The sequence below is a fragment of the Meles meles genome, chromosome X (genome assembly GCF_922984935.1).
Source record: "Meles meles chromosome X, mMelMel3.1 paternal haplotype, whole genome shotgun sequence".
Taxonomy (NCBI): domain Eukaryota; kingdom Metazoa; phylum Chordata; class Mammalia; order Carnivora; family Mustelidae; genus Meles; species Meles meles.
In genome coordinates, this window is record NC_060087.1 from 49,736,436 (window position 1) to 49,743,257 (window position 6,822).

Genomic DNA, 6,822 nt, shown 5'->3' on the forward strand with positions numbered 1-6,822 from the left:
TTTTTTTTTCTTCCTTCCTGGTTGGTTTTCTGGGGGAGGGGCCTGCCACGTAGGTTTTCAGACAATGATGTTCCCTGATTTAGGTGCTCCCACTCCCCTCAAGGGGGTGGGCTCTGAGGAAACTTATTTTCAGCCTTTTGTTCTCTGGGGTTTTTATGTTCTTTCATCTGCTTTCTCTCGCCTTGACAGCTTTTGATGGTTTTGGGAGGTTTAGAGGAGAGCAAACTGCACCCCGACCTCCCTCTCAGAGAGAAGCCCCAGAATGTTTTGAAAAAGCTGCTGGCAGAGTCGGTTCTGAGTCACTGTCCCTGGGGATGCAGGAGCTCCTCGTTGTACCCAAACCAGGGCAGCGGTGGCTGTCTGGGCAGCTCCAGACCACCAGAGAGGTTTGGAGCCCAGATTGCACACTGAGATTTTCCCACTGTCCCGGGCTGGGAATGTCTGGTTTTTCAGGATGCCAGAGCTCCAGGCTAGCGCCTATGAGCAACTATCTCAAAGGAGGGTGTGGGATGCGCACTTTTCAGGATTGCCCTCTGGCCAGGGTCCCAGCCCCTCACGGGAGCCAGACCCCACTCATTCTTGGGTGCGCTGGTGGCTCAGGTGCACTGGCGGCTCAGGGACGGAGACCTGATTTCTCTGTCGCACTCTCTCTCTCTCTCAGCGCCAGGGGAGGCTGTCCTGGGTCCAGGGACTTAGGTCCCTGACCCTAACTGCCCAGGTTCCCACTATTACCCCCCGCGATCCTTTGCTCTTTGTTTTTTGAGTGATTTCAACCAGACCCCAAGTTAATGCTGGTCCCCAGATGCAGGGCACTCTCATATTGGGGTATTACTTTCCAATCGGTCACCTCTGGTGGCTCCCTCCCCCTTTTGTTTATCTTCGGATATCAGTCCAATGCTCCCAGTCTGCTTTACCTGCCACTGGCGTCTTCTGCTCCTGTAGAGATCCAGATGTGAAATCTAAGGCTGATTTCATGGGTGGTCGGAGTTCTTTGGTAGGTAATCAGCTCACTTTAGGGTACAGGTTGAAACGGCACCTCCTCCTACTTCCCCGCCATCTTGACCTCTAGTCTGGTCCAATGTTTCAATCAATGCTCTTGTTTCTTTAATGATATTCTGCTTTGATGATCTGTCTATTACTGAGAGAGGCATGTTAAGATCCCCTACTATTAATGTATTCATATCAATATGACTCTTTATCTTGATTAATAGTTTTCTCATGTAATTGGCTGCTCCCATATTGGGAGCATAGATATTTACAATTGTTAGATCATTTTGGTGGATAGTCCCTTTAAGAATTATGTTGTGTCCAACTGTATCTCTGACTACAGTCTTTAGTTTAAAATCTAATTTATCTGATATGAGAATTGCTACCCCGGCCTTCTTTTGAGGTCCATTGGCATGAAAGATGCTTCCCCATCCCTTCACTTTCAGTCTGGGTGTATCTTTAGGTTCATAATGGGTCTCTTGTAGACAACATATGGATGGGTTGTCTTTTTATACAATCTTCAACCCTATGTCATTTTATGGGTGCATTTAGGCCATTCACATTGAGAGTGATAATTGATAGATACATTTTTTTTGACATGATATTACCTTTGAAGTCTTTCTTTCTGTAGATTGTCTCTATATTTCTGTTTAATGTTATCCTTAGTATTTTTTCTCTTTTATTGAACCCTCTTTAATATTTCCTGCACTGTCGGCTTGGTGGTTGTCTAGTCTTTTAAGCCTTACCGGTCTTGGATACTCTTTATCTCTCCATCCATTTTAAATGTCAGTCTTGCTGGATCATGTATTCTTGGCTGCATGTTCTTCTCACTTAGTGCCCTGAATATATTTTGCCAGCCCTTTCTGGCTTGCCTGGTGTCTGTGGACAGGTCTGACGTTCTTCTAATGGGCTTTCTTCTGTATGTAAGGAGCCTCTTTGTCCTAGTGGCTTTCAAGAGGGTCTCCCTACAGTTATAATTCTTCATTCTTACTATAAGGTTTCTCGAGGACTTACGAGAATCTTTATCTTGGGGTGAAACCTTTCTGCCTCTAGTACATGAATGCTGGTTCCATTTGTGAGATTGGGAAAATTTTCATAGACAACTTGTTCCACTATATCTTCTAGACTTCTTTCTTTCTCCTCTCCTTCAGGGATTCCAATAATTCTGACGTTGGAACGTTTCATGGCATCATTTATTTCCCTGATTCTGTTTTCGTGGCTTCTGAGCTGTTTGTTCCAGGCTTCCTCCTGATCCTTTCTGCCCTCAGGCTGATTTCATGGGTGATCAGATTTCTTTGGTAGGTAATCAGCTCACTTTAGGGTACAGGTTGAAACAGTGCCTCCTCCTACTTCCCCGCCATCTTGTCTCTTATTATTTTTTTTTCAATGAAGGTTATTGTTAAGATAAACTTGTTAAAAAACCTTAAATGAGGAAAGGGTAAAAGTTAAAAAAATTTAGAAGATGAAAAAGATCTATAAAATAAAAAAAATTATATTAATGCAAGACTAAGGAATCATGGGGAGAAAGCCATGAATTCCATACTTTGCTTTCTCCTCCTCTGGGATTCTGCTGTTCTGCTTGGTACCTGAACTTGGTCTTGGCTGTATTTCTTATTGATCTTCTGAGGGAGGGCCCTGTTGTAGTGATTCTGAAGTGTCTTTGCCCGAGGCGGAATTGCACCACCCTTACCGGGGGTCGGGCTAAGTAATCTGCTCGGGTTCACTTTTGGGAGCTTTTGTTCCCTGAACACTTTCTGTAGAGTTCCAGAGGATGGGAATGAAAATGGCAGCCTCCCAATCTACGGCCTGGAGGAGCCAAGAACTCGGGGCTCCACTCCTCAGTGCGCCCTCAGAGAAAAGTGCTCAATCACTCCCGTGTCCCTGGCCTTTCTGGCTGCGCTCTGAGCTAACCCAGCCTGCAACCAGTTCAAGGCAACCCTGAGCTGAGAGCACACTCCACAGCTCTGTCTCTGTGGCCGGCTTCCCCACTCGAATACTTGCGAACTCTGCGACACTCTGACACCCGCAGGACCTGGGGTCTTGTTGACCCCACGTGGGCTTCACCCCAGTTTAGCCTCTGGAGCGATGTCCCTCAGTGGAGCAGACTTTTAAAAGTCCTGATTTTGTGCTCCATTGCTCCACCGCTTGCCAGGAGCCGGCCCCTCCCCGCCGTGGTCTATCTTCCTGTCGCTTGGGATTCACTTCTCCGCTGGACCTTCCTTTCAGAAAGTGGTCGATTTTCTGTTTCTTGTATTGTTGCTATTCTTCTCTTTGGTCTCCCGTTGGATTTGTAGATGTTTGCAATGGATTGATAAGCTATCTAGCTGATTTCCTGCTACCTGATGTAGTCTCAGCCTGCTACTTCTCCCCCATCTTGACTCCTGGGCCATATCTCCTTTATCTATTCACCTGTCGAGGAGAACCTTGGCTCTTTCCACACTTTGGCGACAGTGGCCATTGCTGCTATGAACACTGGGGTACAGATGGCCCTTCATTTCACTATATCTACACCATTGGGATAAATAAACAGTAGTGTGAATGCAAGATCATAGGGTAGCTCTATTTTTAATTTCTTTAGGAATCTCCATACTATTTTCCAAATTGGCTGCACCAACTTGCATTCCCACCAACAGTGTAAGAGGGTTCCTTTTCTCCACAGCCTCTCCAACACATGTTGTTTACTATCTTGTTAATTTTGGCCATTCTAACTGGTGCAAGTGGTATCTCAATATGGTTTTGATTTGAATCTCCCTGATAGCTAATGATATTGAATATTTTTTCATTTGTCTGTTAGCCATTATTTATTTATTTATTTTTATTTTTATTTTTAAATTAACATACTATGTATTATTAGCCCTAGGGATACAGGTCTGTGAATCGCCAGGTTAACACTTCGCAGCACTCACCACAGTACACACCTTCCCCAATATCCATAACCAAACCACCCTCTCCCTAGCCCCTGCCCCCAGCAACCCTCAGTTTGTTTTGTGAGATTAAGAATCTCTTATCATTTGTCTCCCTCCAATCCCATCTTCTTTCATTTATTCCTTTCCTACCCCCAAACCCCTCAACTTCCTCATATCAGGGAGATCATATGATAATTGTCTTTCTCTGATTGATTTATTTTGCTAAGCATAATACCCTCTAGTTCCATTCACGTCATCCCAAATGGCAAGATTTCATTTCTTTTGATGGCTGCATAGTATTCTAATATATCTATATCTATATCTATATATCTATATATCACATCTTCTGTTAGCCATTTTTATGTCCTCCTTGGAAAAGTGTCTGATCATGTCATCTGCCCACTGAGTGATGTGATTACTGTTTTGCGTGTGTTGAGTTTGAGATGTTCTTTATAGATCTTGGATATCAGCCTTTTGTCTGTGGTATCATTTGCGAATATCTTCTCCCATTCCGTGGGTTGCCCCTTTGTTTTGTTGTCTGCTTCCTTTGCTGTGAAGAACCATTTGATCTTGATGAGCTACCAAAAGTTCATTTTCACTTTTGTTTCCTTTGTCTTTGGAGACATGTCTTGAAGAAGTTGCTGTGGCTGATGTCAAAGAGTTTACTAGCTATATTCTCTTCTAGGATTTTGATAGATGCCTGCCTCACGTTGAGGTCTTTTATCCATTTTAAGTTTATCTTTGTGTATTGTGTAAGAGAATGGTCGAGTTTCATTCTTCTATACATAGCTGTCCAATTTTCCCTGCACCATTTATTGAAGAGACTGTCTTTTTCCACTGGATATGTTTTCCTGCTTTGTCGAAGGTTATTTGACCATAGAGCTATGGGTCCATATCTGGACTCACTTCTCTGTTTCACTGGTCTGTGTCTTTTTTTTTTTTTTGTGCCTGTACCATGCTGTCTTGGTGATCACAACTTTTTAGTAAAGCTTGAAATCAGGCAATGTGATGTCCCAGTTGTGTTCTTCTTTTTGCAACATTTCCTTAGCAATTCAGGGTCTCTTTTGGTTCCATACAAATTTTAGGATTGTTTGCTCCAGCTCTTTGAAAAAATGCCAGTGGAATCTTCATCAAGATGGCATTGAAAGTATAGATTGCTCTAGGCAGAGTAGACATTTCAACAACGTTTATTCTTCTCATCCATGAGCATGGAATGGTCTTCCACCTTTTTGTGTCTTCTTCAATTTTTTTCTTGAGTTTTCTGTAGTTTCTTGAGTACAGATCCTTTACCTCTTTGGTTAGGTTTATTCCCAGGTATCTTATGGTTCTTGGTGCTATAGTAAATGGAATCGATTTCCCTTTCTGTATTTCCATTGTTAGTGTAAAAGAAAGCAACTGATTTCAGTACATTGAATATGTATCCTGCCACATTACTGAATTGCTGCACGAGTTCTACTAGTTTAGGGCTGGAGACTTTTGGGTTTTCCATATCAATTATCATGTCATCTGTGAAGAGAGAGAGTTTGACTTCTTCATTGCCAATTTGTATACCCTTTATTTCTCTTTGTTCTCTGATTGCTGTTGCTAGGACTTCTAACACTATGTTGAACCAGAATGTTGAGAGTGGGCATCCTTGTTGTGTTCCTGATCTCAAAATGAAGGCTGTCATCTTTTTCCCATTGAGGATGATATTTGGTATGGTTTTTTTCAGAGATAGATTTTATAAAGTTGAGGAATATTCCCTCTGTCTCTATACTTTGAAGCGTTTTAATCAGGAACAGATGCTGTATCTTGTCCAATTTTTTTTTTTGCATCAATTGAGAAGATTATGTGTTTCTTCCCCCTTCTTATTCATGTGTTCTATCACATTGATTGGTTTATGAATGTTGAACCACCCCTGCATCCCATGGATACATCCCACCTGGTCATGGTGGATAATCTTTTTACTGTACTGTTGGATCCTATTAGCTAGGATGTTGTGCAGAATCTTAGCATCCATATTCATTGGAGATACTGGTCTGAAATTCTCCTTTTTGGCGGGGTATTTGCCTGGTTTGGGGATCAGGGTAACGCAGGCTTCATAAAAAGAGTCTGGAAGTTTTCCTTCTGCTTCAATTTTTTGAAACAGCTTCAGGAGAATAGGTCTTATTTCTCCTTTGAGAGTTTGGTAGAATCCTTCAGGTCCTGGGCTCTTGTTTTTTTGGGAGTTTTTTGATCACTTCTTCAATCTTGTTATTAGATATTGGTCTATTTCATTTGTCAAATTCTTCCTAATTCAGTTTTGGAAGTTTAGAGGTTCCAGGAATGCATCCATTTCATCTAGTTTGCTTAACTTACTGGCATTTAAATGTTGATAATAATTTCTGATGATTGTTTCTATTGCGTTGGTGTTAGTCGTATCTCTCTCTTTTCATTTATAATTTCATTATTTTGGGTCCTCTCTCTTTTCTTTTGGATTAGCTTGGCCAATAGTTTATCGAATTATTGATTCTTTCAAAAAACCAGCTTCTAGTTCCATTGATGTGTTCTTCTGTATCTCTAGTTTCTGTCTCATTGATCTCTACTCTAATCTTGATCATTTCCATTTTTGTGAGGGGTTGGCTTAATTTGTTGTTGATTCTCCAGTTCTTTACGCTGTAAAGAGAGCTGGTGTATTCTTAATTTTTCAATCTTTTGAGGGAGGCTTGGATGGCTATGTATTTCTCTCTTAGGACCACTTTTGCTGTATCCCATAGGTTTTGGACCAAAGTGTCTTTATTTTCATTGCTTTCCATGATTTTTTAAAAGTTCTTCTTTGATTTTCTTGTGGATTCTTACATTTTTAAGCAAGGTGGTCTTTAGCTCCGAGGTGTTTGAATTCCTCCCGACCTTTTTCTTGTGGTTGAGTTCAAAGTACTCCATTGAGTCTTGGTTTGTTACCCAGTATGTG